The sequence below is a fragment of the Bufo gargarizans genome, chromosome 2, assembly GCF_014858855.1.
Source record: "Bufo gargarizans isolate SCDJY-AF-19 chromosome 2, ASM1485885v1, whole genome shotgun sequence".
Taxonomy (NCBI): Eukaryota; Metazoa; Chordata; class Amphibia; order Anura; family Bufonidae; genus Bufo; species Bufo gargarizans.
This window is the reverse complement of record NC_058081.1, coordinates 567,556,129-567,565,917: the sequence shown is the minus strand read 5'-3', so window position 1 is coordinate 567,565,917 and position 9,789 is coordinate 567,556,129.

Sequence of the window (9,789 nt, the reverse complement as noted above, 5' to 3'; positions counted from 1 at the left end):
GGCACCTGCCGCCCAGCAAACATGGGATGTACCACCAACACCACCACCACCTCCGTCACCAAGCGTCTCAACCATGTCACACAGCAGCGTTCAGCTCTCCATCTCACAAACATTTGAGAGAAAGCGTAAATTCCCACCTAGCCACCCTCGATCCCTGGCCCTGAATGCCAGCATTTCTAAACTACTGGCCTATGAAATGCTGTCATTTAGGCTGGTGGACACAGACAGCTTCAAACAGCTCATGTCGCTTGCTGTCCCACAGTATGTTGTTCCCAGCCGCCACTACTTCTCCAAGAGAGCCGTGCCTTCCCTGCACAACCAAGTATCCGATAAACTCAAGTGTGCACTGCGCAACGCCATCTGTAGCAAGGTCCACCTAACCACAGATACGTGGACCAGTAAGCACGGCCAGGGACGCTATATCTCCCTAACTGCACACTGGGTAAATGTAGTGGCGGCTGGGCCCCAGGCGGAGAGCTGTTTGGCGCACGTCCTTCCGCCGCCAAGGATCGCAGGGCAACATTCTTTGCCTCCTGTTGCCACCTCCTCCTTCTCGGCTTCCTCCTCCTCTTCTTCCACCTGCTCATCCAGTCAGCCACACACCTTCACCACCAACTTCAGCACAGCCCGGGGTAAACGTCAGCAGGCCATTCTGAAACTCAGGAGTTGTGGCGGGGTATAGAACAACAGACCGACGAGTGGTTGCTGCCGGTGAGCCTCAAGCCCGGCCTGGTGGTGTGCGATAATGGGCGAAATCTCGTTGCAGCTCTGGGACTAGCCGGTTTGACGCACATCCCTTGCCTGGCGCATGTGCTGAATTTGGTGGTGCAGAAGTTGATTTACAACTACCCCGACATGTCAGAGCTGCTGCATAAAGTGCGGGCCGTCTGCTCGCGCTTCCGGCGTTCACATCCTGCCGCTGCTCGCCTGTCTGCTCTACAGCGTAACTTCGGCCTTCCCGCTCACCGCCTCATATGCGACGTGCCCACCAGGTGGAACTCCACCTTGCACATGCTGGACAGACTGTGCGAGCAGCAGCAGGCCATAGTGGAGTTTCAGCTGCAGCACGCACGGGTCAGTCGCACTGCGGAACAGCACCACTTCACCACCAATGACTGGGCCTCCATGCGAGACCTGTGTGCCCTGTTGCGCTGTTTCGAGTACTCCACCAACATGGCCAGTGGCGATGACGCCGTTATCAGCATTACAATACCACTTCTATGTCTCCTTGAGAAAACACTTAGGGCGATGATGGAAGAGGAGGTGGCCCAGGAGGAGGAGGAGGAGGAAGAGGGGTCATTTTTAGCACTTTCAGGCCAGTCTCTTCGAAGTGACTCAGAGGGAGGTTTTTTGCAACAGCAGAGGCCAGGTACAAATGTGGCCAGCCAGGGCCCACTACTGGAGGACGAGGAGGACGAGGATGAGGAGGAGGTGGAGGAGGATGAGGATGAAGCATGGTCACAGCGGGGTGGCACCCAACGCAGCTCGGGCCCATCACTGGTGCGTGGCTGGGGGGAAAGGCAGGACGATGACGATACGCCTCTCACAGAGGACAGCTTGTCCTTACCCCTGGGCAGCCTGGCACACATGAGCGACTACATGCTGCAGTGCCTGCGCAACGACAGCAGAGTTGCCCACATTTTAACATGTGCGGACTACTGGGTTGCCACCCTGCTGGATCCACGCTACAAAGACAATGTGCCCACCTTACTTCCTGCACTGGAGCGTAATAGGAAGATGCGCGAGTACAAGCGCACGTTGGTAGACGCGCTACTTAGAGCATTCCCAAATGTCACAGGGGAACAAGTGGAAGCCCAAGGCCAAGGCAGAGGAGGAGCAAGAGGTCGCCAAGGCAGCTGTGTCACGGCCAGCTCCTCTGAGGGCAGGGTTAGCATGGCAGAGATGTGGAAAAGTTTTGTCAACACGCCACAGCTAACTGCACCACCACCTGATATGCAACGTGTTAGCAGGAGGCAACATTTCACTAACATGGTGGAACAGTACGTGTGCACACCCCTCCACGTACTGACTGATGGTTCGGCCCCATTCAACTTCTGGGTCTCTAAATTGTCCACGTGGCCAGGGCTAGCCTTTTATGCCTTGGAGGTGCTGGCCTGTCCGGCGGCCAGCGTTTTGTCTGAACGTGTATTCAGCACGGCAGGGGGCGTCATTACAGACAAATGCAGCCGCCTGTCTACAGCCAATGTGGACGTTCATAAAATGGAACCAGGCATAGATCCCACAGGACCTGTCCATCCCTTGTGCAGATTAGACATTAACTACCTCCCCTTAACCATATATTATTGTACTCCAGGGCACTTCCTCATTCAATCCTATTTTTATTTTCATTTTACCATTATATTGCGAAGCAACCCAAAGTTTAATGAACCTCTCCTCTGTCTGGGTGCCGGGGCCTAAATATATGACAATGGACTGTTCCAATGTTGGGTGACGTGAAGCATGATTCTCTGCTATGACATGCAGACTGATTCTCTGCTGACATGAAGCCAGATTCTCTGTTATGGGACCTCTCTCTTCTGCCTGGGTGCCTGGGCCTAAATATATGATAATGGACTGTTACAGAGGAGGCTGACGTGAAGCCTGATTCTCTGCTATGACATGCAGACTGATTCTCTGCTGACATGAAGCCAGATTCTCTGTTACGGGACCTCTCTCCTCTGCCTGGGTGCCTGGGCCTAAATATATGACAATGGACTGTTACAGTGGTGGCTGCCGTGAAGCCTGATTCTCTGCTATGAAATGCAGACTGATTCTCTGCTGACATGAAGCCAGATTCTCTGTTATGGGACCTCTCTCTTCTGCCTGGGTGCCTGGGCCTAAATATATGATAATGGACTGTTACAGAGGAGGCTGACGTGAAGCCTGATTCTCTGCTATGACATGCAGACTGATTCTCTGCTGACATGAAGCCAGATTCTCTGTTACGGGACCTCTCTCCTCTGCCTGGGTGCCTGGGCCTAAATATATGACAATGGACTGTTACAGTGGTGGCTGACGTGAAGCATGATTCTCTGCTATGACATGCAGACTGATTCTCTGCTGACATGAAGCCAGATTCTCTGTTATGGGACCTCTCTCTTCTGCCTGGGTGCCTGGGCCTAAATATATGATAATGGACTGTTACAGAGGAGGCTGACGTGAAGCCTGATTCTCTGCTATGACATGCAGACTGATTCTCTGCTGACATGAAGCCAGATTCTCTGTTACGGGACCTCTCTCCTCTGCCTGGGTGCCTGGGCCTAAATATATGACAATGGACTGTTACAGTGGTGGCTGCCGTGAAGCCTGATTCTCTGCTATGAAATGCAGACTGATTTTCTGCTGACATGAAGCCAGATTCTCTGTTATGGGACCTCTCTCCTCTGCCTGGGTGCCTGGACCTAAATATATGACGATGGACTGTACCACTGTTGGGTGACGTGAAGCATGATTCTCTGCTATGACATGCAGACTGATTCTCTGCTGACATGAAGCCAGATTCTCTGTTACGGGACCTCTCTCCTCTGCCTGGGTGCCTGGGCCTAAATATATGACAATGGACTGTTACAGTGGTGGCTGACGTGAAGCCTGATTCTCTGCTATGACATGCAGACTGATTCTCTGCTGACATGAAGCCAGATTCTCTGTTACGGGACATCTCTCCTCTGCCTGGGTGCCTGGGCCTAAATATATGACGATGGACTGTACCACTGTTGGGTGACGTGAAGCATGATTCTCTGCTATGACATGCAGACTGATTCTCTGCTGACATGAAGCCAGATTCTCTGTTACGGGACCTCTCTCCTCTGCCTGGGTGCCTGGGCCTAAATATCTGACAATGGACTGTTCCAGTGTTGGGTGACGTGAAGCCTGATTCTCTGCTATGACATGCAGACTGATTCTCTGCTGACATGAAGCCAGATTCTCTGTTACGGGACCTCTCTCCTCTGCCTGGGCCAAAATATTTGACAATGGACTGTTCCATTGTTGGGTGACGTAAAGCATGATTCTCTGCTATGACATGAAGACTGATTCTCTGCTGACATGAAGCCAGATTCTCTGTTACGGGACCTCTCTCCTCTGCCTGGGTGCCTGGGCCTAAATATATGATAATGGACTGTTACAGAGGAGGCTGACGTGAAGCCTGATTCTCTGCTATGACATGCAGACTGATTCTCTGCTGACATGAAGCCAGATTCTCTGTTACGGGACCTCTCTCCTCTGCCTGGGTGCCTGGGCCTAAATATATGACAATGGACTGTTACAGTGGTGACTGACGTGAAGCCTGATTCTCTGCTATGACATGCAGACTGATTCTCTGCTGACATGAAGCCAGATTCTCTGTTACGGGACATCTCTCCTCTGCCTGGGTGCCTGGGCCTAAATATATGACGATGGACTGTACCACTGTTGGGTGACGTGAAGCATGATTCTCTGCTATGACATGCAGACTGATTCTCTGCTGACATGAAGCCAGATTCTCTGTTACGGGACCTCTCTCCTCTGCCTGGGTGCCTGGGCCTAAATATCTGACAATGGACTGTTCCAGTGTTGGGTGACGTGAAGCCTGATTCTCTGCTATGACATGCAGACTGATTCTCTGCTGACATGAAGCCAGATTCTCTGTTACGGGACCTCTCTCCTCTGCCTGGGCCAAAATATTTGACAATGGACTGTTCCATTGTTGGGTGACGTAAAGCATGATTCTCTGCTATGACATGAAGACTGATTCTCTGCTGACATGAAGCCAGATTCTCTGTTACGGGACCTCTCTCCTCTGCCTGGGTCCCTGGGCCTAAATATATGACAATGGACTGTTACAGTGGTGGCTGACGTGAAGCCTGATTCTCTGCTATGACATGCAGACTGATTCTCTGCTGACATGAAGCCAGATTCTCTGTTATGGGACCTCTGTCCTCTGCCTGGGTGCTGGGCCTAAATATCTGACAATGGACTGTTGCAGTGGTGGCTGACGTGAAGCCTGATTTTCTGCTATGACATGCAGACTAATTCTCTGCTGACATGAAGCCAGATCCTCTGTTACGGGACCTCTCTCCTCTGCCTGGGTGCTGGGCCTAAATATCTGACAATGGACTGTTGCAGTGGTGGCTGACGTGAAGCCTGATTTTCTGCTATGACATGCAGACTAATTCTCTGCTGACATGAAGCCAGATCCTCTGTTACGGGACCTCTCTCCTCTGCCTGGGTGCTGGGCCTAAATTTATGAAAATGGACTGTTGCATTGGTGGCTGACGTGAAGCCTGATTCTCTGCTATGATATGAAGACTGATTCTCTGCTGACATGAAGCCAGATTGTCTGTTACGGGACCTCTCTCCTCTGCCTGGGTGCTGGGCCTAAATTTATGAAAATGGACTGTTGCAGTGGTGGGTGACGTGAAGCCTGATTCTCTGCTATGATATGAAGACTGATTCTCTGCTGACATGAAGCCAGATTGTCTGTTACGCGACCTCTCTCCTCTGCCTGGGTGCTGGGCCTAAATATCTGACAATGGACTGTTGCATTGGTGGCTGACGTGAAGCCTGATTCTCTGCTATGACATGAAGACTGATTCTCTGCTGACATGAAGCCAGATTGTCTGTTACGGGACCTCTCTCCTCTGCCTGGGTGCTGGGCCTAAATATCTGACAATGGACTGTTGCATTGGTGGCTGACGAGAAGCCTGATTCTCTGCTATGACATGAAGACTGATTCTCTGCTTACATGAAGCCAGATTGTCTGTTACGGGACCTCTCTCCTCTGCCTGGGTGCTGGGCCTAAATATCTGACAATGGACTGTTGCATTGGTGGCTGACGAGAAGCCTGATTCTCTGCTATGACATGAAGACTGATTCTCTGCTATGATATGAAGACTGATTCTCTGCTGACATGAAGCCAGATTGTCTGTTACGGGACCTCTCTCCTCTGCCTGGGTGCTGGGCCTAAATTTATGAAAATGGACTGTTACAGTGGTGGGTGACGTGAAGCCTGATTCTCTGCTATGACATGAAGACTGATTCTCTGCTGACATGAAGCCAGATTGTCTGTTACAGGACCTCTCTCCTCTGCCTGGGTGCTGGGCCTAAATATCTGACAATGGACTGTTGCATTGGTGGCTGACGTGAAGCCTGATTCTCTGCTATGATATTAAGACTGATTCTCTGCTGACATGAAGCCAGATTCTCTGTTACGGGACCTCTCTCCTCTGCTTGGGTGCCGGGGCCTAAATATCTGAGAATGGACTGTTCCAGTAGTGGGTGACGTGAAGCCAGATTCTCTGCTATGGGACCTCTCTCCAATTGATTTTGGTTAATTTTTATTTATTTAATTTTTATTTTAATTCATTTCCCTATCCACATTTGTTTGCAGGGGATTTACCTACATGTTGCTGCCTTTTGCAGCCCTCTAGCCCTTTCCTGGGCTGTTTTACAGCCTTTTTAGTGCCGAAAAGTTCGGGTCCCCATTGACTTCAATGGGGTTCGGGTTCGGGACGAAGTTCGGATCGGGTTCGGATCCCGAACCCGAACATTTTCGGGAAGTTCGGCCGAACTTCTCGAACCCGAACATCCAGGTGTCCGCTCAACTCTACTCATGACCAATGTCCAAGGAACACCAAGGCTCCGAGTACCCCGAGAAACACTGTTATATATGGATTAATATTTATATGCCCCATTTTGGCTAGTTTAAGGGGTTCTTCCCATTATAAATGTAAATAAGGAAAATAAAAAAACATATTAACTGACAACCTCTTTCTCACAAAGCTAGAACCAGCCCTATACCTTACAAGAATGCAAAGCTCCCCAATTAATTGCTCCACTTACTCTACTAGACTTATATCAAGTTGGCAACTCACGGGGTGAGCCCTTTCTCAGTAGGCGTGTTGTGTAACATTAGATCCAGCTAGTGGCACTTGGATGGAACTGAGAATGTGTGTCCACCTCAATGATGTTACAGAGAGGTGGACAGAGAAATAAGGAAAAGAACAAAAGGTGGCACTATACAGATACATTGTTTTTAGTAACTTAGTGGTTATACTATATTCTTAATTACATGCAATTACTGAAGAATTCAGATTCAGGTGCTAGTTTAAAAAATGGAGAACAGTCCTTTAAATAAAATAAGTGGTCCTCCTATTCTTCCAGTAGGTTAAAGTCAAGGCAAAATCCAATACAGATATTAGCACTTCAAAACTGCAGAACTTGTGAACAATTATGGACTTCATTGAAATTTTGTGATTTTAAAAGATGCCCTTTCATACTTCACTTTCCTAGTATAGGGGAATAGATTACAAACAAGTCTCCTTTAGCTGTTTATGAGAATATCCATGTCCCATTGTATTTCTGGGTTCAGTAAAAAGTGCCACAATAGGCAACATGTTTATATAATTTACAATATCCCATGGGGGGGGGGGGGGGGGGGCTGTAGGTCTCAAGAACTGTCCACTTAGTACAAGCATGGAAATTACAACAACCAAGTAGTACATGACGTCCCAGTACAACTTCATGTATAAGACTCAGGTAAGGAGGCATGCAGAACAGTAGCCTGAATACACAAGGATCATGGTCATTTAGAAGACATCACATCTATTTTAGTTCTTATTCCTTTGTGATAAAGGGATATTATATGGCACTCTGCTGAGTCACTCTTACGAAGTTTATGCTGAGTCACGGAGCATAATATAAGTGGGTCATGAGATCAGTTGTCAGCCTCTCAGATGTTTTTGCCACCAAAAATCAAGGAACTGTTTTTCAGATCTGTGTCAGAATTCATAAAAAATAGGATCATGAGGTATTTACTGCAGGGCTACTTATAATTCTTGAAAAAAAGGCTAGTAGGAATAGCTCACTCTTACGTGACAGGGAACAGGTACTCTAGTCCAAATATCTGTATCACCCATACAGAGAAAAATATAAGTATTACTTGTAGATTGCGGACTGGCACTCTGTATGTGTGGTTACAAATAGATGCACAATATATCAGGTGATCACACTCAATTTAATAACAAAATCAATATCAATAAAACACTATAAAAAATTCCATAAAACCATCAATCACACATGTGTATGCTGATACACATTGAATGTTGGGAAACGCGCAATATCTCTCAAATATGCAAGTGATTGCTAGACCTAAAGGTGGCTTCCCAATAGGACTGACTAAATTTTGTGTTAGTTCAAAAGTCTGCATAAAATGTATTCATATCATTATAGCTTGCGGCTTGTGGGCCGAAACGTCCTTAAATAGAAGGAACAATCCTGGATACAGTTGCAATTGCTTGTAATTTAAATGTCCAGACTTTAGTTTCTGTCCACGGTAGTAAAACAAGTACCAACATGCACTGTAATACCCGCCTATACAGGTCTTACCTGCTCCTAGGTGGGTTGAATTTTTTTTTCTTATTTGGAGCGCTCCAATTATTTGTAATATTTTAATAGATCATCCGTGTGTAAAGGCCTCTTATTAGTCCGGTGGGAGTTCTCAGCTGGTTACGCCAGACGCGTTTCGGGGACCTCTTACCCCTTCCTCAGTGGCAGCTGATTTCCCATTTTTTGACTGACTATTTTATAGACCGCCCATAATGACCCCAAAGGTGTAGGGCGGGTTTGGCAATCAAAAATTCAGGAATTTAACCCTGTTATTGGACATGCGATTTTACTTGCGGTTCTGTTGCGGTTTTTTCGCTATTGATGCGTTTTTTTTGTTACAATATGTGTTATGCTGCGATCTATCTATCCCATAAAAAATAAATATTGCAACAATAATACTATGCATTAAAAACTTCAAAATATTGATAAAATATTATATATGAACAACATAAAATCGAAAATTAAAATACCATAATGGAACATAGATATTACAGTGGATATATGTTTATATGCAACGTCTTGATGAATTCTTGATATAATAGGTATATTCTTTTTATGCTATCACTATTTGATTTTGCTTTGTATGATGATGTAGGGAGAGTCTCAGTGCTGATAAACAGCCAAACATGAGACTCTCCGTCAGATGACAAACACACAACCCCAAGATCACAAAAAGCCGAAAATTTCCAAATCGGCGTTTAAACCCATTGGGATGAGGCTGCCGAAATCAAAAATATATATAGATTCGGATCTGGACATTTTTTCTATATGTTTTCCCCCACGCCAATGTTTGTCAATTTTTTGTAGCGCCATAAAGAACATGCCTTTCGAATCTTTATTGTGGAAATCTTTAAAGTTCTTTGATAGTGAATGTTTGATGTATCAGAAATTTGCTTATTTTTCAGCCCTGACATTTTCCACATCTATAAAACCCCTTCAAACTTATCCAGTTATTGAGGGACGGATTTTTAGATTTGTGCTTGATAGAAGTTGCAATTGCAAAAAATTGCATATAATATACCTATTATATCAAGAATTCATCAAGATGTTGCATATAAACATATATCCACTGTAATATCTATGTTCCATTATGGTATTTTAATTTTAGATTTTATGTTGTTCATATATAATATTTTATCAATATTTTGAAGTTTTTAATGCATAGTATTATTGTTGCAATATTTATTTTTTATGGGATAGATAGATCGCAGCATAACACACATTGTAACAAAAAAACGCATGAATAGCGAAAAAACCGCAACAGAACCGCAAGTAAAATCGCATGTCCAATAACAGGGTTAAATTCCTGAACACCGGACTAATATTAGGCCTTTACACGGATGATCTATTAAAATCTTACGAATAATTGGAGCGCTCCAAATAAGAAAAAAAAATTGGATCATATCTTCGGCATCAATTTCCCGC